Source organism: Mandrillus leucophaeus, unplaced genomic scaffold (genome assembly GCF_000951045.1).
Source record: "Mandrillus leucophaeus isolate KB7577 unplaced genomic scaffold, Mleu.le_1.0 Scaffold66, whole genome shotgun sequence".
Classification (NCBI taxonomy): Eukaryota; Metazoa; Chordata; class Mammalia; order Primates; family Cercopithecidae; genus Mandrillus; species Mandrillus leucophaeus.
In genome coordinates this window covers 129,787-155,563 of record NW_012107141.1, presented here as the reverse complement: position 1 = coordinate 155,563, position 25,777 = coordinate 129,787, and positions in this window count along the sequence as shown.

Genomic DNA, 25,777 nt, shown 5'->3' with positions numbered 1-25,777 from the left:
TAGTTCATGTTCGTACATTATCTACGCTGAGGAAATATAGTGTCCTACAGTAAATATCTTTTTCTATTTTACTATGTAGGGGAAAACAAGTAGAGAAGAGGATCTGGAAAGATGTTGTTATTCCTTCTTGATTATTTACGGAGGACAGCATGGTGTCAGTTCAAACTGTAACCTGATTTGCCTGCTTCTAACCATTTGATTTTCAATTAGTAGTTTACCTAAGAACAAAGTCAGAAACTTTAAATGCATTAGTTATCACTAATCTAATTAAAATACAGTTTATAATTACATCAGGAAATCAACTGCTTCTCCTTTCTCTGAGGTACTTAGAAGCAAGTAGAAAACTACTGAAAAAAGTGAATTATTGGGAGAGTTTTTAAAGATAATCAGGAAAGACAAAGGGTTGGGGGGTTCTGCTTTATAAATAGAAAATAAAACAATTAATAGTGTGTAGGTTAGCCTCCTTTCTTTCTTTCTAATCTATTCTCCACTCCACTCTCTTTATTCCTTCTTTATCTACCCTCCTCTTCTCTTTCTCCTCATGTCTCATAATGGTATCATATGTTTGAAAATCTATTTAGTTTGTTTCTAAAGAGTCTCTGAAAGAGCGTAAATTCTATCAATTGAAGATATGCCATCTTGGCGTTTTTTTTCAAAATTTTATGTTGTTTGAAATAGAGAAACTTTGATATGAATGGATCAAGGTACTTCTACTCATTAATACAGTTATAAGTTATGACATATATTATCTTTTTTAATATTTGCGATAATCCAAAAAGATGGCTGCATGGATTATTCCCATCTTTCAGTTGTACAAATTGTGTCATGGAGAAGTTAAATTACTTGTCAGAGACCACACAGCCTGTAAAGGTGGAACTTAGTAGTCTAAATCTATTGCCTATAGTTCTTATCACTTCTTTATGTTAAACATTGAGTGCCTGAATATTATACAATTCAAAAGGCGTATTTTAGAAAATGAGGAAGTAACAAGCCCTCTCTCAAATTTGCAATAAGCAAAACACTTTTCCTGTGTTAAACTCTGTTTGAAATATAATTTATCTGTTTGCTTCTTAAGACTGGTAATCCTAACCTCTTAGATATGAGTGAATGAATTCCTTACTAAACCCAGATATGTGACAGGCAATATGAATATTAGACTATGAGACATAAAATAACATGATCAATTTATTCCTCTTGTTAGTACTTGACCCGTGTTTCGTAATCAAGTATCTGTGTTCATGTGTGTGTTTTCTTTTGAGGGTTGGACTGGGAAAAATTATGACTAATGATTCAGAGTGTGACCTTTGGAATAAACCTGTGTGAATTAAGACAGTATTAAACATTACATCTTGAACAAGTTACTTACCCATTTAGGTCTCAGGTTCTTAATTTGAAAATGGGAGAAATAATAGTCCTCTTATATTGCATTCTTATGAAATTAAATATACATAAACATATTCAAGTCCCTGTCGCATTACAATCAATCTTAAGAGCTATTTTTCTTCCTATATCACTTTATTGCTGGGTTTATTTATTTCATGGGAAGGGAGGATAACAAGATATGTTCTCATAGCAATAAAAGATCATCATGCTGAAGGTATATGTAGCCTTTAGATACACTGAAATCAAATGTTAGTAATGTCTTTAGATTGTCAGCAATTGGTTGCCGGAAATTAGCAGTTCTTCACAAAGGGCATTGCAAAACTTGGATGTCAAGAGTTGGAAGATAATCAGAGCTCTGGTCGTGTTTATTATTGAGTAAAAAAGAAAAGTACTGCAGGGGAGAAAAGATTTCTCACCCATTGTGAGGTTCAGGACTGAGACCTTTGTAACTAAGAGAAATTAACAAGAGAAAAAGCACAGCCATGTATTTAATGTAAGTTTTATGTGACATGAGAATGTTTTAAAAAATGAAGACTCAATGAATAGAAAAATCTCTGTATCTTTATGGTCAGTCATACAGAAGTATGAGCAAGGCCTATTTATTCCAATTCTTAGTCTACTTGTGCCACATTCCCTTTCTCTAGTGTTGCAAAGGGCTCTCTGGAATGAGAGTCACAGGACTTACTTTAGAGGCAGGTCAGACAGTTCTTTCACGGCTTGCTTCAAGGCAGAAGGCTAGAGATCAGAGAGAATTTTCTGCTTCTGCTGTTTCATAAAATGCATTGTATTTTGGGGTAGCATATTCTGAGCTCTGCCATTTCAGAGTAACACATGCAGCATTTCAAGGTGGTTCCCAATAACGTAGGATAATATTCTGTCTGGGGAGCCATAACACACAGTCTTCCCAAGTCCTTCCCCCAGATGTCTCCTGAACTTCCACCCCTGTCTATACCCAGCTACACCCAGAGTATGTAAAACTGTTAATGTAAAGGATATATTTTCTCTATTTGGCTAAATAACACTTACAGTTTCTGATTATAAAACTGTATTAAATTGCATTATTCTGTATATTACAAATGTTCTACTGAGTTTACTCATTCACTATTCTGTATATTACAAATTATGTGAATGGTTCATGGTACTTCTACTCATTGATACAGTTATAAGTTATAACATATATCTTCTCTTTTAATATTTGTGATAACCCAAAAGAATGGTTGCATGGATTATTCCCATCTTTCAGTTGTACAAATTGCATCATGGAGAAGTTAGATTACTTGTCAGAGACCACACAGCCTGTAAATGTGGAACTTAATAGTCTAAATCTATTGCCTATAGTTCGTTTCACTTCTTTATGTTAGACATTAAGTAAGTGAACTCACTAGAACATTTGTAATATACAGAACAAAATTTTCAAAAAATTATTCATAAACTCACCATCCAGAGATTTTTTTCATTGTGGAAGTAAACAACGACCACTCAAATGAGAACAAAAAATGCTACTTACTCAAAACTTACCATAGTGAGGGAGGTGGCCACTATCACTTGATTTTAGAGACTCAAAAGCAGGTATAGGAGTGGGAAAGCTTAATCGTCAAAAGAAAAGAAGCCTTCAGGTATGCTCTGATTGGAAGCTGTTAGTCAGGAGAAGCTTTGTTAGTCTTATGTTGGAAATAGGAACAAAAATTAGGGAAGCTGTCAGTTTTTAATCAAGTATTGATCACTGGGGCCCAATCATTACAGGGGCTATCATTTGGTTTCTGGATTTCTTGTTAGAGATAGTGGTCTGACTTCTTACAAGTATTTCCTGTAGATGGTAGGGTAGCTTCCTGGGCTGGTTACTGACGATAATGGGTTGATTTTCTAGGCAGATTAATGCCAATTGTGGGTCAGAGTTTTAATTTATATACAGGTTGGTGCAAAAGTCATTACTTTTAATGGCAAAAACCACAATGACTTTTGCACCATCCTATATAATCTGATCACTGTCTATTTATATATTCAGTTTCTCACCATATTTAGCAGTGTGTTTTCTTTCCTAGTCCCTCAGTCCCATCACTAAGACACTTGTTTATTGGTTGAGAAAACCGCTTAATGTTTTACAGGTAGGAAAGCGTGTATGAACCAGTACGTACCAAATTCTCCCAAGAATTAATATCCGTGGTTCCATTTACTGTATATAGAGAGCACATATTATGTGGTAGGTACTGATGGTGCAATAAGTTGATGATGACACGGTTTCCTCTTCCAGAGAAACTAAAATTTTCTTCAAGTAGTCACAATGTGGGTCTAGATGTCCTGTTTACTTAACCATTTCCCATGAATGGTGTCAAGTACTTATAGCTGAAGTAATTATATGTTAATTCTTAGTCTTTGACCCATGTAACCATAGAGGGTCATTATGCAAAAGGAAAAATACCGTCTAAAATGTGTGATGCTCTAAGTTAAACAAGTGTCTAATAAATGAACGTAATTCTGTATTTCCAACTGAAGTAATTAGCAGTCTGAAAAGTCTGTAATTAGTATATCATTTGAATTTAGAATTAATATTGCAGACATTAAATTACTGCTTATTTCAGATGAATTTTAGTGGCTAAATCAAATGCCATTGAATGCAGTTGGATATTCTTAATGCACTATATTGTTTTTATTAATGAAAATTAATTTAAACTTGGATTATATAATTTGCCTGTGTATACAAAGTTAAATTTATAATTGCTATTAAACACTAACTCAAGAAGCATCGCAAATTCAAAATTTTAAGTGAATTGCATTTATACATTCACCAAATCAGGCATTCATGTATTTTAAATATGTATAAATATTTCCAGCATTTATGATCTGTTTTATGTGGAGATCATTCATATTTACTGTTAGTTACTGATGACTTTCATTTCCTGGAAGTTGATTTTTCTAACATAAAAGTGTTTGGAATTCTGCCCTAGTCTAAGAAATCAGTGAATCCTGAATTGACTTATTTGCTTTGTGGATTTTATAATGTTAAGGTAATTTTTCCCCCACAGGTTACTATATTGGAACTAAATTATGAGGGTGTATGTGTGTGTGTGCACGCTCACAAAAGTCATTGCATATATTTGGTTTATATTTTAATGATGACAAATTCTTTTACCACCCACAAAAGGTCAAGTATAATTGAGGGCTGAATTAATAAAAGCCACTGATTAACTTTGGAATCAGGCCATTCTGGAAACCAAGACACTGACTGCATCTTTTGTTAAAATTTCTATCTTTAACAAACTAAAAAAGTTTTTTAAGGGTCTTGACTCTGTAGAGTGATTAAAAATACATCTTAGTCTGGAATGGCTCATGATTATAAGTTTGTCTTAGTCCTGATCTCTCATGTATCTCTGAACAGTGTCCTGGTTCTAAGTCATCCTTTGATACTTCTTTCACCACTCTTTTCCAGTCCCAAATGAGACAGCCCCTTACTAATACCAATGTCAATATGTCAATTTCATGTTATTCTTTGTCTCCCTCTGTAATGTTTCAAAGCTGAGATATTCTGGTATAGAAATAATGAACTACATTTCTATTAGTTATTTTGCTGTTTATGTTATTTGCTACCACACTGATTTATATAAATGTTAAAATCTTTCCAGTTGTTAGCATTTTCTTTTTATAGCTTTGGCAACTGCTTGGGGAGTCCTTGTCTCTCTGAGCTCTGCAATGGACGGCCATCGTATTATAGCTACTCACTTTCTGGAAATAAACAATTTATTATATAAATGCTAGTAATTTTTTTCATTACTTAGAAGTGCTATATGGATTACTTTTTTGTGTTATCAGATTGTAGCCATCCCTAGAGCTGATATCTAGAGTTTACCTATCTTCTAATTAATTTGAGCTTTGTGGTGTAACAAACTTATATATATTCATGCATATTCACAAACTAACCCATGACAAATGGCCATTTTCTACTGAAATATAATAACTTTCGGGAATATCTTTCTATCAAGGATTAAGTTAGAAGAAATTAAAGAACACTAAAATCTGTTGAGTGTTCATGGTTTTACAGACACTGTGTTAACTTACACAATTTTACAATTTTTTAAAGAACAAACCTATGAGGTAGCTGTCATTGAATTCATTCTGCAAGTGAAAAAAAAAAAAAAAAAACCAGCAGCTTAGAGAGGTAAAAATTGAACACAGTTTCCCAGATTTTACATTATAAACTAAAACTGAATATCCCAAACTGGCTAATCCCAAAGCTTATGATCTTTGCAAAACATTACATTATGGATAAGGGCAGGATTATTGAGTCTCATTGCTGTAAATACCTTGAAGGAAAGGGACATGTGAGTTTAGAAAGACAGTTCCTAGTGTTACCAAATCACAGGCTTAGAAGGGAATTCTGGAGGCCATTCCTTTCACTTCTAGTAGGAACTCAGTAAATGACCTGAAATGGCTGAAAATGAATCTTATTTATAAATATCTTTTGAAAGGGGATTTGATGACATCTTCTTGACAATATATCCCATTGTGGGAAAATCCCTGTTTTATCAAATCTGCAATTAGTCTGTCAACAGGATTCTATTAAGTGCTGAATGTATGCCAGACTCTATATATGCAGTACCTCTAATATCTTTCTTCAAAAATAATTTAACACGGTTAGGCTTACAAGGCAAACAAATACAGTGAGAACTAGTGATTCAGTATAAACAATATAAGCAATAAAGGATTTCAGAGGATGAAGAGGTACCTGTGGAGTAGACGAATCCTAGGGGAATTTTGGAAATGATAGTTTAAAATGAGATTTAAGAGAGACACATGAATTTATTTCTGCAAATTCAAAGGTAATTCCTTTGAATATAAGACATAGTCTGCCACGCATAACAGTACTTGCTAGTATAGTAATCATTGGCCACTGGAATGTATTTTCCTAGACTGTAGGGCTCTGATACCCGCCTGAGTTTAACTTTTGGAACTACTCTTAACTATCCAGGAGACTAGAGCAAATTATTTAAGAACTCTGTGCTTCAGCTTCTTTTCCTGTAAAATTGGGTCTGTACAACACCTTTCTGGTACTGATGTTGTAAAGATTAAATGAGTTATTACATGCGAAGTGTTTACAACAGTACTTGGCACATGGCAAGAGCTCAATAAATGTTGATGATGATCATCATCATCAGGAGGGAAGAGGAGGATGAAAAGAAGGAGAAGAAAAGGAGGAGGAGGAAGAGGAGTAGGAGAAGGGGAAATAAGATTCAGGAACCTATTAGAATCCTGTAGAGTTGGGCACTGCCACCTCTTCCTCATGACCAGTGGGATCCATACATACTTCAAAAGTCTCTACCATAGCATCACTTACCTGGGTGAAAGCAGAGAGGGGTTCACTATATCAATCCTTAACACAGTGGAGAATTGCACTGCAGTCTCTTTACTAACTTCACTGTGTGCCATATTAGTCAACATCCATGGGTCTCTGCTGCCTGATTTTTATTCAATAATCTGAAAGCTGTTTCTGAATCTGAATCCATCATCTTATCTATGCCAGCTTCTTTTTCAGGGACTCATATTCTGGGTTTGATTACTCTCACATGAATGACTATCAGATGGTAATTTTGATTCTTATTCAATACCAAGATTTACTGCTTAAAACCTCAGTGTGGTGCTTTACAGATCGCCCAGCTTCCACCCAAACCAGACTTTCGTGTACAGTTCTCCAGACTGAATGTTATTTTATACCATGCCCTAGAGATTGCAATTTTTGACTTAGATTTTATTATATGTTTGAACCTGATAGATGGGGTCAACCCTGTGGTCAAAGTTGGTCTTTCTCTGCCCTTCCCAATGACCCTTACTTAATCATTTTAGCATAGGATCAGCATTATTGGCAAAGTGTCTGGCTTGTAGTAAAATTGATACTTATTCCTTACTCTGATAAGATTTGACTATATTTTGAGTGGTGATTATTAGACCACAAAAGTTCTTGTGTCAAACAAAATTATGTCTAGGTGACACATCTATCATTGTATGACAGGTAGAATAAGTATGTTTTTGAGTTATGATAAGCTATTACTTCAGAGTTGAAGTGTCTTGTTAGGTAGGTTTACAAAGGAGAATATTCCAACAGAGTTAAGGTTAACAGTTGGGAGTCTTGCTCAAGCAGTAAGTACTCATCTTTTGCTTTTACCTAGTTTTATATTCATATTTTCTTGGCATAGAAAAGGAAACCTGCCTATACTTTGTATTACTTTCAGATGGGTTACAGACTTCTTATATGATTTGGGCAAAATTATAGTTTTATCTTTACCTATGTACAACACAATATTTATATAACTCATATCCAAAATTATTGGAAATACTCTTATGTATTTGGAATTCAGCAGTGCCAATTGGTATTGCTGTCAAGAAAATGTTGGAAGGTTCACAAGGAGAAAATGAGGATGTAAATCATACAACCAAGAACAAACAGCTTCATCCTAGGAGGACATGTTTTACTTGTAAACTGCCTCCTCCCAACTATCTCTTGATATCCTGATTGGGTATTACGGAATGTGAGTTGTTATGGTAATGGAAATTGATGGACACAAAAAGAGTGTTAAACGAGGAGAAAATTGTTATATGCTGTGTGTGTGTGTGTGTGTATAATTGGACACATTTGAATATCTGAGCTCTCATATAGCTTGCACCTAAGATGACAGCTAACACCATAAAGTCATCATTACTTCTCACTGATACTAAAGTCACTATTCTCTAATTTCTTTGTGCCTAATGGATGTCTGTTTTTTGCACATTGTTATAATACTCTAGGGAAATTTGAATATAATTGTAAAGTTAAATAATAGCTAAGGGAGTTAAAATAGTGCCCTCCTTTATGATCATTTGTTAACAGGATCTTATTTCTTTTTCTCAAAAAAGTTGCTGATACATTTTTGCTTGAAGTTAGTTCTCCAGAAGCAGACTCCATGATGAGGATTTGTGACGGTCGATTTATTAAAAAGAAAATCATACACCCAGGACAAACCTTTAAGATACTTGGGTAAGCTGGGCAAGGAAGAAAATCATAAGTCCTGGCCTCGAATGGATCCTGAAGGGGAGTTCTGGAATGTAAAGCACTCTGAAGAATTTTTCCTAACTCAAGAAGAGCTGAGCTTCATAAGCTTACATCCATCAGTCATTGTCTATGGAATACCTCAGGGGGACTTTAACTCCTAGCCCTTTTTGTCAAATGGTACCAGTAGTGCAAGGGCAGATTCTGTTACAGAGCATTAGAGTAACACCCCAGTGGATTCAAAGCACACACGGAATTCTGCCAAGGGAAGCACAGACACAGAAAAGGAACTGGAAGAATTGCTAGAGGCGTATAGGTGTTTCTCTGCTATTTGTACGTAAAACCAGGGAGCAGGACACAGCATCTAAGGGAGACAATGTATAATAAATTAAAGTGTAAAGATAGGAAGGATTTCCGGTCTCTGGGCTCTTTCATTACTAGCTGGTATTGCCATCTATTGGTTTAGAAGACTGCCATTGCTAAAAATAATGTTAGGAAAAAAGAAGATTCCTTTGTCTCAGTAGTTGGTGGAAAGGTACTTTAGGTTCAACAGTCTTCTGGCAAAAATACCTCTTAAGTCAGCTCTAGATTGTGATTCACCTCTTTTATTCAATTTTCACAGGCTTCACTTTCTGTAATAAATGAGTAGTTTAGTTTGCTTGCTTATGTGAATAATGACTGTCCTCAGGGGGAATTGGGTAAAGAAAGGAAAAGTTCACTTAGGAGAATGGCTCTTTCTACTCTCCAACTACAGTTCTCATTCTCCGTTTATTGAACAAATGTTCATTGCTTGCTGCTAGTGCCAGGACCAGTGCTTAGGGCAAACGACACAAAGATGAATAAGACTTGGTCTTTGGCCTAATGAAGCTTATTGGAGAAAACAGACACTTTAAGAAATAGTTACAGCAGCGTTTCCTCATCTGCAATGTGGAAATATTAGTTACCTACTTTATTACTCTATTAGTTATCTGTTTTTGCATTATAAATTACCATAACATTCTCTCACAGTTTCTGTGGGTCAGGAATTTACACAGGGCACAGAAGGGATGGTTTCTAGGGTCTCAACTGCAGAACTCTAAGGCTGAGAGGCTAATATCTGAAGGCTCATTGGTACACATGCCTGGAAGTTGACATTGTTTGCTTGCTGGGGGCTCAGCTGGAGCTGTTGGCTGAAATACTCACATGTGGCCTCTGCATGTGGCCTGGGCTTTCTCACAACATGGTGGCTGGGTTCCAAGAATAAGCATCCCAAATGAGAGATAACTATCTTATAGTGCCGACTGTGGAGATTAAAGGACTTAATCAACAAAAGTGCTAAGATCATCATCAGGCGCATAGCTATTATTATTTAATAGTATTATTAATAGTAAATGTGCATACAGAATATGTTAGTAATAATATTTTATATAGACCCATGGTAATGTAATTCCAATGCACCCTTACAAGGGGACATTTATCACCCTTTTTGGACACCATCCAAGCAAATCAGTTGTTTATTTGGAAGCTGCATTTCCTATTCTTTGCTAGTGGTTCACAGGCTGCAGTGAGATATTTAAGCTGACATTTTAAAATGTGATCAGTATAATCCAAAGGGTCATCATAATTTTTGACTTGCAGTGAAAGAAGGCTGCCAGAAAGGATGATCAAGAGCTCTGTCATAATCGGAGAAACCAGATAATTTGGGGAGGCTTGGAATGATGTCTCCAAGTGTTAATGTGGTGATTGGATCATGGACATGCACTAATGCCTTCACTTGATAGCACTTTTTACTTATTTGTGATGGTCATTTTATTCTTCTTTGCGATGAAGTTTTTCTGTTATGGAAGGATATATGAATAATTCTTATTTAATTGGAGGCTTTGTGTGTATAGTAGTGGTAAAGAGAAGTATAGTCAGAAAAGGGAAGAGGGAAGTTAGAAGAGATACCATTTGATATCATCTGTTAAACTTTAGGTGCATATTATGACTTAATGTAAATGACAAATCCCTTTCCAAAGAGCTCTTACAGTGACTAGACTCTATCTTCTTTACTGTTTGCTAAGAAAGACAGTATAGCTTACAGTGATTCTGATGAGAAAACCCCTTTTCTCCTGAAAAAAATCTGAAGTCATCATGAAGTCTTTTTATCTCTGTTTAATATATTATGCTAATATTCATCTTAGTGATTGTCTTCCTTCAGAGTACAGATTAGAGTCCGAATTACTTTAAAATGTCACTCACTTCATCTTTCACTATTTCTTATCACCCTTGCCTGTCCCCAGTACTCAAACCATGTTTGACTTTTTTTTTTTCTTTTTTGAGACGGAGTCTTGCACTGTCGCCCAGGGACTGAAGTGCAGTGGTGTGATCTCCACTCACTGCAACCTCCGCCTCCCGGGTTCATGCCATTCTCTTGCCTCAGCTTCCCAAGTAGCTGGGACTACAGGCACCCGCCACCACATGCGGCTAATTTTTTGTATTTTTAGTAGAGACAGGGTTTCGCCGTGTTAGCTGGAAGCCATGTTTGACTTCTTACAGGCCCTGGATAAACCACATAATTTAACACTTAGTTACTTGTATATATACATGTTGTTCCTTTTTATTGGAAAGTCTCCTCCCTATTTTCCACATTTCAAAATGAATTCCTCCTTTTATTTTGAAAATCTCTTTCTTTTCTTGTCTCTGCACAGAATTTCTCACTTCCTCCTTCGTGCTCCCATGACACTGGGCATGCGCCACCATTCTTGTAGGACACTTGCTCTTTTACTGTTGCTTGCCTTTGGTAAGGTCTGTTCTCATCCTTGGGTACTGACAGTCTCTGGAGCAGGGACGATTTTGTACTCATGGTTATTTTTTTAGCGTCTGTGACTTGGCCTTGTGCATGTTGGATAAAACGCCTAGTGAATGAATAACTTGAATTTATAAACAACTGTACTCAAGCCTGATATGAAATCTACTTCTTTCTCCATAATCCAGCCTTATTTCTACAGTATGATTATGGAGTTTTTGTTTTTTTTCTGTTTTTCATTTATCTACTACTGTGTGACAGAATGCCTCAAAACTCAGCGGCTTAAAGCAAAAACAATCATTTCTTTATTTATCTCTGATGGGTTTGGGGATTTACTGATCTCAGCCAGGTGGTTCTTAATCAGCATCATGCAGTTAACAGATGATGGCTTGGTCAGAAATCATCATGAAAACTTCTTTACTCACCTGCTTAGCAATTGACACTGGCTCTTCTGGGACTGTTGGAACACCTACATAGAATTGTTTTGAAACGTAATGTAGGGAGTTTGTGAAAAGCAGCTAAAGTCACCTACTATTCTTACATCATACTTACATAGGCCTATGAGGGTTTGATTATGTTGTTCCTTCTACATCTAAAGTAATTCTCATTTCTCTTCTGTCTAATTGTAAATCAACTCATCCTTTTAGTTTTCCTGGTTAGTCATTCATTATTCTTTTCATCTTTTATTATTTTTTACCCAGAATCTTATTTATGAGAAAAGACATGTAACAAAATCCAACAGAGTTTTATGATAAAATGCTCAACAAACTAGGAGTAGAGAGAACTTCCTCAACCTGATAAAAGTCATTTATGAAGAATCAACAACCACTGTCATATTCAATGGTTAAAGACTGAAAGCTCTCCTCCTAACATCAGGAGAAAGAAAAGTTAGAATGCTAACTTTGATCCTTCTGTTTAACACTGTACTAAGGGGAGCAATTGGCAAAAATAAATAAATAATGTCCAAATTAAAAAGGAAGAAGTAAAACTATCTCTATTTACAGATTACATAATTCCAGATGTAGAGAATTCACAATAGATAGCACTTCACACCTGGTAGAATTTTGAAAAATGAAAAAAACAAAAAGTGTCGGCAAGGATACAGTGAAATTAGAACAGTTGTACATTGCTGGTGGGAATGTCACATGACATCTACTGTAGAACATGGTTCAGCAATCATCTCAAAAATTTAAACATAGAGTTACCATATGACACAGCAGTTTCAGTCCTAGGTAGGTATATATACCCTCCCCAAACTGAAAACAAATAATATCACATCAATGTTCGTAACACTGCTATTTGTAATAACCAAAGGTAGAAAATCCCAAATGTCGATCAATGGATACATAAACACACAAAATGTGATTTTTTTTGTAGTTTTATATATATATGGAAAGAAATATAAATTATATATGCATTATATATATGTGTACTTTATATATATTATAAATGTGTATAGGTGTATATGTGTACACACATATACACATATATACATATACATATAAATGGAATATTATTATTCACTTTTTATAAGGAAAAAAGTACTATAAGGAAAGAAAAAGCCAGACACAAAATATCACATATTGTATGTTTTTATTTATATAAAATATTGATAATAGGTAACTTCATATAGACAGAAAAGAGAGGTTAGGTGTTGTACTAGTTCATTTTTATGCTGCTGATAAAGACATACCTGAGACTGGGTAATTTATAATGAGTAGGTTTAATTGGACTTACAGTTCCACGTGGCTGCACAAGCCTCATAATCATGGTGGAAGGCAGGAAAGAGCAAGTCACATTTTACATGAATGGCAGCAGGCAAAGAGATGGGATTTTGTCATGTTGACCAGGCTGGTCTCAAACTCTGGCCTCAAGTGATCCGCCTGCCTTAGCCTACCTAAGTGCTGTGATTACAGGCTTTAGCCATCTCACCTGACCAGAAAATGAGTCTTTAAGATAGCAATAACATATAACAAGTGATGGCTGCTTTTTCCTAGAGTCTTTGCCCTCTGGCTCTCTGCTAATAACCCTGTAAACCTTACCCTGTGAGCTCGTTCAGCTCCGTACTACTACATATGCCATGTCTCACATTGTCTCTTTCTGAATAGCATGACCATATAATGTATTATCCATGATGAGATAATTTTGAGAGTAAAGGCACTTTCTTATTAAGCAAACTTGGACAAGAGACATAAACCTGGACTATTCTGGGCAAACTGGAATATGAGGTCTTCTGTTTTTGAAGATATGGACAAGGATTGTATCAAGGTTTTCATTGATCCAATTTTACAAAAGCCAGTAGTTCTGAATTTGTAACTCCCATGGGGAGGCAATCAAGTTCGGGTTTTAATACCTGAATCACAGGCTTTGCAAAAGGCTTGTGATTCCTGCTGCATTATCAGGAGTTCTGAAAATTTGCCATTGGTCAAAACCGGCTCAGTATCCAGGTTACTGGCAACAAGAATGCCCTACTGAGTGTGATGCTGCACATTGAATGCAGATTTTTTTTTCCTCAGATGATTACACACACTTTGCTTCACTTTCATATCCAGAGCTGCTTAGACTGATTTCTCCAAAATGCACAGGCATTTTCATGCTGAGGATAAAGGGTAAGATATTGGTATTTAGACAGGAAAAAAAAGCATGTACTGATTTGGGGAGGAGGGGACTAAAAAGACACTCTTAGAGGCTTATGTTGTATAAAGAATAAGGAGGCCGAGTGGTGGCCCACACCTGTAATCCCAGCACTTTGGGAGGCCGAGGCAGGTGGATCACGAGGTCAAGAGATTGAGACCATCCTGGCCAACGTGGCGAAACCCCGTTTCTACTGAAAATACAAAAATTAGCTGGGCGTGGTGGCACACGCCTGTATTCCCAGCTACTCGGAAGGCTGAGGCTGGAGAATCACTTGAACCCAGGAGGTGGAGGTTGCAGTGAGCCGAGATTGCGCCACTGCACTCCAGCCTGGCAACAGAGCAAGTCTCCATCTCAAAAAAAAAATAATAATAAGGACATATGCCTCAAAATGACATGCACAGTCTTAAGCAAATTAGCTCCCCTTCTACTTGTCTTACTTCCTTATCTCTAAAACTAGAAAACTCTAGCTACAAGTCTTTGGTAAGCATCAAAGGAAACCATGTAGGTAGAATTGGGTGTAATGCTAATTATTTTACAATCAGATTGATCAGATTGAGCTGGATAAAATATTCCCTCTGCCATTCACAAAGTATGTTACTTTATATACATTATCTCACTAATATTAGGTTAAAGTCTTCCTTCTTTAAACAGTGATGGCTGTTCAAAAGGGTTGGATGCAGATTTCTTAAAGCTTACATAGCAGAAGAAATGTCTGAGAATAGGTAAGAGAAAGAGTTGAGGGGGGAATAAAAGACTAATGAGAGGTATTTGTCATCTAGATATTAATACATTATCAAGCTTTGTGATAGTCAATGTGCTGTTGGTAGAGGGATAGATCAACATATCACCGGAACTTGAAAGATAATTCAGATCATATATCTGTGTATTTAAGAAGGTAGTATATGCAAAATTAAGAGTTCAATAAAATAAGTGGAAAGGATGCAGTATTTAGTAAGTGGTGATGACGTTCTGGATACAAATAAAATTCAACATCGATTTTAATGTATACAAAATAAATTCCAAAAGGAATAAAACATTAAAAGAACAAAAATAGGAGCAACAAAAAACTTGCAAGAAAATCTAGTAGAAGTTAACCAAATGTGCATACTCTGGAGTAACAAGATTAAAGATAAAGATGAAAAATTAAGAATAATTTAATGAGGAAAAATTTTCATATATAAAGACAGTAGTCAAAGATTTGGAACCAATATGTTTCTGATAACAAAAATATTTTACCTATCATATACAAATAGTTCCTATAAACTGACCAAAAGATAGCCAAATAGAAAAATAGATAAAATATATTAATAGGAAAATCCTTTAAAAAACCTGATGACGTGTAAATATAGAAAAGGTATTCAAAAATCAGTGAAGATATAGCCGACTTCAAAAAGAATCATAGTATCTATTTATGATTGTAAGAAAAAAGAATATTTTCATACACTACTAAAATAAGTTAGAGTTTTTTCATCCTTCAGGAAAGCAAACTGGCAAGGTCTATCGAATTTTATATTGGATACATGTCCTAGTCAATTTGTGCCGTTATAACAGAACACCACAGACTGAGTCACTTCTAGAGAACATAAATTTATTTTCCCACAGTTGTGGTGGTTGGGAAGTCCCAGATGAGCGCACCAATACCAGCAGGTTTGGTTGTCTGGTGAGGGCTCATTCTCTGCTTCCAAGATGCTGCCTTGACAGTTTATCCTCTGGAGGGCAGGAACACTGTGTCTTTGCATAGCAAAATGCAGAAGGGCAAATGATAGCCTAATGCTATGTGAGGCTTATGAGGGTCTTAATCCCATCAATGAAGGAGGAACAACCATGACCTCTTATAGGCACCAGCTTTTAATATTACCACAGTGGCAATACCTGATTTTGGAGGTCACATATTCAAACCACAGTCGTACTCATCTTGACCCAACAATCCCATTTCTGCAAATCTATTGCAAATAAACAAATCTATAGTATGTAAAGACACATTTATAATCATATTTATTATACCATTGTTTATAGTGGAAACAAAACAATAATGAAGTGAAGGCCTATCAATAGAGGAATGCAATAATGAATTGATTGGGAAATATTTATCCAATATAATAGATTATTTTGAGATATGTCACTTAGATTTGGAGAAATTTCCACAAGATAACACTGAGAAAAACAATGTAATATTAAACTATATAAACTATGATTCTATTTTCATAAAAAACATTGAAAAATTTATATGTATGCATACGTGTTTATGTACTATATTTTATTGAACCTAAGGTACCATTGATTGCAAAACCCACTATCATTTCATATAAGAAAACGTGCTGAGATTAAACCATAACAGAAGGCTTTCTTTGGGGGGTGGAGGGGAACACGGTCCTGCTTTGTCACCCAGGTTGGAGTGCAGTGATGCAATCACGGCTCACTGCAGCCTTGATTTCCTGGGCTCAAGCAATCCTCCCAATTCAGCCTCTCAAGTAGCTTGGACCACAGGCATGCACCAGCATGCCCATCTAATTTTTGTAGTTTTTGTAGAGATGGAATTTCACCATATTGCCCAGGCTGATCTTGAACTGGAAGGCTTTTTTATAACTTAAAAAATTAACTCTCATTTAAAGTGCTCTTTTAGATTCAACTAAGTATTGAAGCTTATCTTATATAACTTTATTCATACCTAAAAAGGAACATGTAAAAAATAAATTGGTCAAATTTCATTAAAACTTATTCATATCCATGGAGGGACTCTTCTGAGTCCCTTTTCAGCTTGATGTCATAGATATTTTAAGTTTCTATAGAATGTCTTCTTCTGAAATCAAGAACACTGAAGTTTCTTTTTTTTTTTTTCTTCTTTTCTTTTCCTTCTCTTTTTTTGTTTTTGAGATGGAGTCTTGCTCTATCACCCAGGCTGGAGTGCAGTGGCACAATCTAGGCTCACTGCAACTTCTGCCTCCTGGGTTCAAGCGATTCTCCTGCCTCAACTTCCCAAGTAGCTGGGACTACAGGCATGTGCCACCACACCCAGCAAATTTTTTGTATTTTCAGTAGAGACGAGGTTTCACTCTGTCAGCCAGGATGGTCTCGATCTCCCGACCTCGTGATCATCCCGTCTCGACCACCCAAAATGCTGGGATTACAAGTGTAAGCTACCGTGCCCGGCCCACTGATGTTTCTTAAATGAGAATTCCAGCTGTGTGTACAGACTTTAAAGATGTACAGGCATATGTATGTAATCATATTATCATGGAAAAAACTATGGTATATTAGGTTGTTAACATGCAGCATCTATTATGGGGATGGTATATCTAAAAGAAAAAACACATTACACTAAAAACACATAGTCATAATATGTATAATATGATTACCTTTTTACGTGACTATGATAATATATTTGTGAATTCATAGATACAGATTTTTAAAACATATTCTTATGCAAGGAAGGAAAGAGAGTTGGTGAACGACTGCATATTTCTATTGTGACTTCTATGTGCTCTGCACAGTTGCTGGAGTTCAGAAAACATTTGAAAGAGTTAAATGAGAATGCATATGAGGTAGTTACGATAATTATTAGTGTTATTATATCATAGTGTATGACAAGTAAGATAATGTTTATCATATTGTGTATTGTTTTCCTTTCCTTCCTAGACACTTTTCCATTCCTACACCATTTCTCATAGGATTGCTGAGAACATTGCTGGTATTCAAAATTGGCTGACTGAATGATGAATAACAGAAGTTGGCTGGAATTAACATTTCCTACGGTGAACTTTGTAAAATGTCAGTCATTCAAGATATTCAGTGGAAAAATGGCTCCATAAGTTTAGCTTGAGAAAAACTCTAATATTACATTTTTTTCCTGAAGATTCAGATTGATGTATGGAATCTGCAGTAAAAGATTTTGTTGTACTGGTTGTTTTCTATAACACTTGATGGAGGAAAGTGTGTTGTGTGTGTCAAACGTATTATCATCCTCTAGAATTTGTGTTCTATGGAGCAAAGAGAAAGTGGTTTAGAGATACTGGTTTTGATTACTAACAGGAACTGAAAAGGTGTGGACACATCACTTCATCCATCTCTAGTGCAGACAGCTATAATTTCTTTTGATATTTTAGCACAATGATGTAGGAGGGAATTAGTGTACATTCTTAAAAAGCAGCTTTTTCTTCTTTGTCTCATCTTGACATAGGAACATGGTAATTGAAAGAAATGGAGACAATGATGTCAGTAATAAGGAATGCATGCATTTATATCCATGCTACAAAGCCCTAACATGAATTTCTCCTGTCACTTTTATTATTTTTAAGAAGACTCAGAGATTCACTTGGTGATCCTGGGAAGAGTGAATTGTATTGCAGACCCAGCATGAATGACCCTCTCAGGAAGCATCTTTAGTGGTTTTAAAGTCTTGACCTTTTAAAAGCCAATTAAGTTCTATTGGAAAGAAGGAATAGTATAATCATCCTTTGTAATAAAGAATGAAAAGTTTCCAGAGATAAGGTAGAGGAAGCACTGGGAAGTTTTCACAAATGGGCATGTCGTAATTCAGAGGTCTATGTCCACTGGAAGCCATCAAGCTCTCTTGACTGAGAAAGGGAGTAGAAGGCACTACTTTGCTTTGGAATTGAGGGCAGTATGTGGAGGCCACATTGGACATAACTCCTAGGGAGACTTTGGTGGATAACTGTGTTGAGGATGAAAATTGGAGTTGGAGTACTGAGCAGATTTCCAGGCACCCAGCATCAAAAGATTGACGTCACTTTTCTTCAATGTTCAGGAGGTCTAATCTAAAAAGACTGACATTTTGTTTGTTTGTTTGTTTTTGAGATGGAGTCTTGTCACCCAGGCTGGAGTACAATGGTGGGATCTCAGCACCCTTCAACCTCCACCTCCCAGGTTCAAACAATTCTCCTGCCTCAGCCTTTTGAGTAGCTGGGATTACAGATGCCCACCACCACGCCCGGCTAATTTTTGTACTTTTAGTAGAGACGCCATTTTGCCATGTTGGCCAGGCTGGTCTTGAACTCCTGACCTCAGGTGATCTGCCCGCCTCGGCCTCCCAAAGTGCTGGGATTACAGGCGTGAGCCAGTGCACCTGGCCAAAGACTGACTTTTAATGGCAATGATGTGGCAGGGAGAGTAACAGAAGCAATAACAAATCAGTAAAACAATTATAGTCTAGGATTTTCCCTGCTTTGTCCTAGGAATAGAATCCATTTTGCATAAATCTTTGTTTTTTGTTTTCTTGGTTTGTTTTCTCAACAATAGTGGTGAGAAGTCCAGTCCCCTCTAAAAAAAAATACAGCACTGAACTTGATACTATTCCAGTTGAGGTTTTGACCTTTTAATAATCAGCTTTAGTAATAAAGGGGATGAGATATACTTCTCCTCCATCTATAGTGTAGTAGTTCATATAGAAGTAGTTCTCATAGTGGTTTTAGACTGAAACGACCTAGGCAAATGGATTAAAAAGAGACTCCTCATGCCTTTTTTTTTTTAATCTCCTAGAAATGCTGATTCAATAGAGGGTAGAATATTTTATTTATTTTATTTTATTTTATTTTAACAGGGTCTCACTCTGTCACGCAGGCTGGAGTGTAGTGGCACAATCTCGGCTCACTGCAACCTCTGCCTCCTGTGCTTATCTGATTCTTGTGCCTCAGCCTTCTGAGTAGCTGGAATTACAGGCATGCGCCACCACATCTGGCTAATTTTTGTGTTTTTAAAAGAGACGGAGTTTCACCATGTTGCACAGGCTGGTCTCGAACTATTTAACTCAGGTGATCCACCTACCTCGGCCTCCCAAAGTGCTGGGATTACAGGCATGAGCCACCGTGCCTGGCCAGAATCTTCATTTTTTAATAAGCTTCCATGATGAGGATGAAGTAGTCAAACGGGGGACAGAATTTAGAAAAGATAGCTGATTTGGTTTGTATTTGTGTCCCCGCCCAAATCTCATGTTGAATTGTAATTCCCAATGTTGGAGGAGGGGCCTAATGCAAGGTGATCAGATCATAATGGCAGATTTCCCCCTTGCTGTTCTCATGATAACGAGTGAGTTCTTATGAGATCTGGTTGTTTAAAAGTGTGTAGCACCTTCCCTTTCTCTCTCTCTTCCTTCATTTCCCGCCATGTGAGAATGAGACTTGCCTACTTTCCCTTGGCCTTCTGCGATGATTGTAAGTTTCCTGAGGTCTCCCCAACCATGCTTTCTATACAGCCTGTGGAACTATGAGTCAATTAAACCTCTTCTTCTTTATAAATTACCCCGTCTCAGGCAGTTCTTTATAGCAATGTGAGAACGTGCTAATACAACAGCTCTAGGCCATTAATTGTTTGAAATGGGGGTATAAATGGAACATGGTGATTCCTCATAATTACTTTTGCAAGCCTACTGGTGATAAACCTGAGTTGTAAAATGTTAGATGGAATCCTATGGTTTCTGAAATGAGTGATTACCATTATCATATGTAATATTAGACTATATTCAAAGTTAAAATTATGTTTTCTAGAGAGTGCAAAATTATGAAAACAGTCTAAGTTGAAAAAGATTGAGAAGCAATTAATAAGTAATTAGTTGTTTATCTTTAATATGTCTGGACTGAGAGGCATCCAAGTATAGTGAAAGTAATTAGACTTTGAAATAAAAAAGGCTTGAGTTCATGTTGAGTTCATGCAACACTTCCTACATATGTGACCATAGACAAATTACTTCACCTTCTTGAATTTTGTTTGCACATTTGTAAAATGAAGAAGACAAAATCTACCTACAGAGGCTGCTGCGAGGATTGTATAAAACTAAATGATGCTCCAAATGCCAAGAAATTGAATCTTTCTTGTTTATTACTGAACCCCCACCCCAAGCACCATGCTGAGCATGTAATAGGGGCTGAAAACCTCCACCTTCTAATTAATATAATTTAGAGGTAGAAGATTGTACTCTCAGCTATCAAAACAGCATCAATTTCACTCAGTAATTAAATGTTTTCTCCTTCTCTGGTTTGAAGATACCATAATATGTTTTTTTTTAAATTTCTGTATGTGCTCTGTTAACCACTCACCCATTTATCCATGGAGCATAAACACAGTCAAGTAAATGTTAAAATGTAAACCTCTGTAACAGTAAAGAGAATTATGTCACTCATGTTTTCCGCTTAATGTGCACGTTTTTCTGCTTAATAGTGAAATGGGAATTGAAATGAAAATTACCAAAACAAAATCAATGCTTCTTCCCCTTCATCCCCACTCTCTGTAAACCACGGTTCAATATATACAAATCAATTGAACAGTGGCATATATAAATATAAATATTTTTATATATATTATATATATACACACACACATGAATAAATAAATACTTCAGGGTAATACCATTCGTTAGTAATTGGGATCAGAAAGTAACAGAGAATAATTAAAAGAATTGCTTCCTTGCTTTTTCCTGCCTTGGAAATTGACATATCAGTATGACTAAAATATTAGGGAAATCCCAGAATGCGAAGCGAAAACACTGACAGTTTTTAACTGGATATGTATATCTGTGTGCATATCTATGTCATTATCTGTACAAATACCATCTATATATTTTGAGTTACAGATTTAAATACTCTTTAATAATAATAGTAGCTAATACAAGTATTTAATATTGAATAACATTAAGGACAATTGTAGGCCCTAAAAATCTATGTAAATCAGTAGTTTTGTGTGTTTTTAGTGGTACTAAACACAAGGTTTCCTTAGATTTTTTTAACCGTTAGTTAGGTTATAGCATTATAGTTAGGTAAGAGTTTTTATGGATTCTATATTTCCTTCAACTGCTTACACATAGTTAATACTCTGAAAACAAATTTTTAAAAACAGGGGAAAAAAATGGTTAATGGCCATAAATGGTTCTCAAAAAATTGTTCAGCTTTTTAGTTATGTCATGTGAGTAAATCATGTTATCACCTTATCTCTTTGAGACTTAGTTCCTTTATCTACTTGTTTACATAAAATAATGCTGTGTTATTCTAATGTCAACCCAGTTCATTTAAAATCATCAGATTTTAGTTGAGCCTTAAAAATGTCTCAAACACTAAATTAATTGGTGACAAATATATGGAGTAGAAATTCTCTACACACCAGATGCTAAAAACTGTTTGTGTTAGTAGTAAATTAATAGAAGCACAGAAGATATGAGGAGTGGTGTCTGTTTTAGTATAAGTTACAAAATAGGACAAAAAAATTCCCCTTTTATTTATCCTGGCACAATGAAACTGCATCTCCTTTTGTGTCTCCAATTATGTCTTTCTCTCTCTCTCTCTCTCTCTCTCTCACACACACACACACACACACACAATTTTTAGCATCTGGTGTGAAGAGAATTTCTAATCCATATATTTGTCACTCATAGTTTAGTGCTTGAGACATTTTCAAGGCTCAATTAAAATCTGAAGATTTTAAATGAACTGGGTTGACATTAGAATAGCACAGATAGCATTATGTTATGTAAACATAAGCAGATAAGGGAACTAAATCCCAATAAGATAAGGTGATAACATGATTTACTCAAATGACATAACTTAAAAAAAAAATCTGTGTGTCAGGGGAGAGTTATCTGTATCTGGAATTTATTGGAATCTCAAACTGAACCGTCTAGATCTACATGGTGGCCACCTGAGAGGTAGCTCTCTCTCAAAATTGGAGCCCTGACTTTTAGAGGAAAGCGCCTGGGCTTTTGAATCAGACATGGGTTCTGGGACTCACTGCAGTATTTACTATCTGTAGGATATTGGGTGAGTATCTTAGCCAATTTGATTCTAGCTTCTTCAACTAGAAAATAGGGCTAACAATATTTCATAGATGTATGTGTTGGGCAGATTAAATAAGCTAATGTATGTATTTTACTATTTTCCTGAGACATCATAGTAGGTATGCAGAAAAGAAATAGCATTTGTAAATTTAAAGTTCTTTGGGCTTAACAAAACCATACCATTTAGTAACAAATTCTTCCAATTAGGCTTACACTGAGAAGTCTAAAGTTAGAATGCTAGAGACCATGTACCCTGAAATTAAAAAAGCATCTTCTGTTTCCAAAAGGATGGGCAATCCCTCATTCTCAAACTTCCATTCAACTGCTCATTATTTGCCAAATAACATAGGCCCTGGGGGTCAGAGCCCATCTAATCTCCCCCGTTTTACTGCTGCTTACACCCATGATTCCCAAGGAGTGTGCTGAGGTGCACTGAGGTGCTACACCAAATTCCAGCGGCACACTGGGACATTTTAACTTGTTAGGAAAACCAAGTGATACTCCATTTCCGTCAGGCACGGTGTGAATTGCTAGTTTGCTTTACATTTGTTTCAATACTATCATATCTTTGGGAAGCTGAGTTTTCAGCAGTTGCTGGGATAAAATTGAAACCCCATGTTTCAATGTGAAACAGGAAATGAGGAGGGCAGTGTCTGACCTGATTTCAAGCTTTGAAAAGGTGGTCAGTGCCCCACACGTGCATACCTCCCACTAGCAATCACCACTTGTGGTCATTTAAGAAAGAAGAACATTAATTTTTCTTGGAAATGATATGCATTACTTTTTCAGAGAGCTATAAGTTGTTAAGAAATAAATACTTGTTAAGTTTTGTGGATAAAACTGCCTAATAAATGAAATGGTTATGTATTTAGAGTGATTCTTCAAGTGTATTTTGTGACCTGCCCACACCAAAATCTCCTGGAAAACTGATGAATACTTCTGAAACTTAATTTCCGAAATCTACTTTATAAATAAATCATCTAATTATTCTTTTGTATGTTAAAATTGAAAAACCACTCACCTAAATTCACATTTTTGTTCAACATTCCAGGTTATAGTGTATTTACTTTTCAGCCAAAACTTTTTTCCTTGAAATATCTGATTGCATTTTTAGACCTCAATACCACCTACAGCTGAAGAAATGCCATCCAGCCCTGTTTCATCTTTTGTCTTTACAGCAATAGGAGCCGCAGAAAAATAACCAGGAGGCTAAGGGCTGGAAGTCTAGTCCTCCCTGTTATCATTGTTTATGGCAACAGCCAGGTAGTATTGATTTGTCACCTGGTGATGTTAATTACCAGTGAAGCATTCAAATTGTTACTTTTTTCTCAGCTCTCAGCTTGATCCCTGAAGTTTCAGCATGGAGTCGGGAAGCGTTTAATGGAAAGTTAATCAGCCAGATCCTCCCAGTTTAGAAGTTACTCTCTGGTCCTGGCCCATGCTTGGAACACTGGGGTGTCCCTGTAAGGTGGGAAAGCAATTATTTACTGAATGCTTCCCAGAGGGCCCCAAAGAGGTAATGACCCTCAACAGGGGCCTTCTGGAGTCCCTTAGAGTCACTTATTTACCACAGAGACAATGTCCTGACTCATTATGTTTTTAAAGATTTATTTTTGTCAAGGAGAGAAGCAAATAAGCAAAGAGGTGCTTGCTTCTGAGATGCCAACAAGGAGCATTTTTGTTTGTTTTTTAAGTAGCAGCACCCTATCTGTATTAGAAGATGTGTGTGAGAAAGACACATCTTTGTTTTTTAAGTAGCAGCACCCTATCTGTATTAGATGATGTGTGTGAGAGAGACTCTGGTAATCTAGATTTGATTTGCATGTTAACTTTTCTGCTTTCAATCAATAACTGCTTAATAAAGTCTCTGGCTAAGCATTCTGAAATTGATTTTCTAAGATAATTTGCATTTAATAATTTGAAGTGCTTTGCACAACAGCCAGTATTTAAGGGGGAAGAAACAGAAGGTGGTGTGATTGCCATACAGAGAAGACTCAAGCTGTGTTGTAGAGAATGGTGGTGTCTGTTGGAGACGACAATCTTCACAGGTCTGGACCATCAGGCTACTGGGAGATGGTTTCACATGGTGAGAAGAGTAAAGCTCTGGAGACTACCTGGTCTTGAGTTCCCCCTCTGTTCTTGGACACAACAATTTTCCTCCATTAACCTTAGAGTCTTGTATCTATACATTAGACTTAATACCCACCACACAAGATGTTGATTCTTTTCTGAATATTCCAAAATATATCCCTATCCCTCATCCCAGATAATTTACCTTCTTTATTGTGGACCACCATTATTTCTTACTGAGGAATGCTTTCTTTCCAGCCCTCATGTACTTCTTGCAGTTGTACCCTTCCTCAATCCATTTTCAATGCTATAACTGAATATAACTATGTGAAAATTAAAGATATATATATTTGTACTTTCCTGGCACAAAGGCTTGTGGTAGTTCTTCTGAACCTTAGGACTACGGGACTGCTGTGGGTCCAGTCCCTGCCAGCCTAATCTCTCTCAGCTCCTCAGGTAAGCTCTCCCTTCCATCCCCACCAACATTCTGTGTCTTTCTCACGTTTGCCAATCAAACCGTGTCCAGAATTGGTTGGTTCTTGGTCTCAATTACTTCAAGAATGAAGCCACAGACCCTCGTGGTGAGTGTTACAGCTCTTAAAGATGCTGTGTCTGGAGTTTGTTCTTTCAGACGTTCAGATATGAATATGGCCGGAGCTGCTTCCTTCTGGTGGGTTCGTGGTCTCGCTGTCAGAAGTGAAGCTGCAGACCTTTGGGGTGAGTGTTACAGCTCTTAAACGCAGCACATCTGGAGCTGTTCCTTCTTCTCAGTGGGTTTGTGGTCTCGCTGGCTTCAGGGGTGAAGCTGCAGACCTTCATGGTGAGCGTTACAGCTCATAAAGGAAACGTGGACCCAAAAAGTGAACAGCAGAAAGATTTATCCAAAGAACCAAAGAACACAGGGTAGAACAGGACCCAGCGGGTTGCTACTGGGCGGCGTGGGTAGCCTGCTTTTATTCCCTTATCTGACCCCACCCACATCCTGCTGATTGGTCCATTTTACAGAGAGCTGATTGGTCCGTTTTGACAGAGTGCTGATTGGTGCGTTTACAATCCTTGAGCTAGACACAGAGTGGCAGAGTGCTAGTTAGCTAGATACAGAGTTAACTAGATACAGAGTACCAATTGG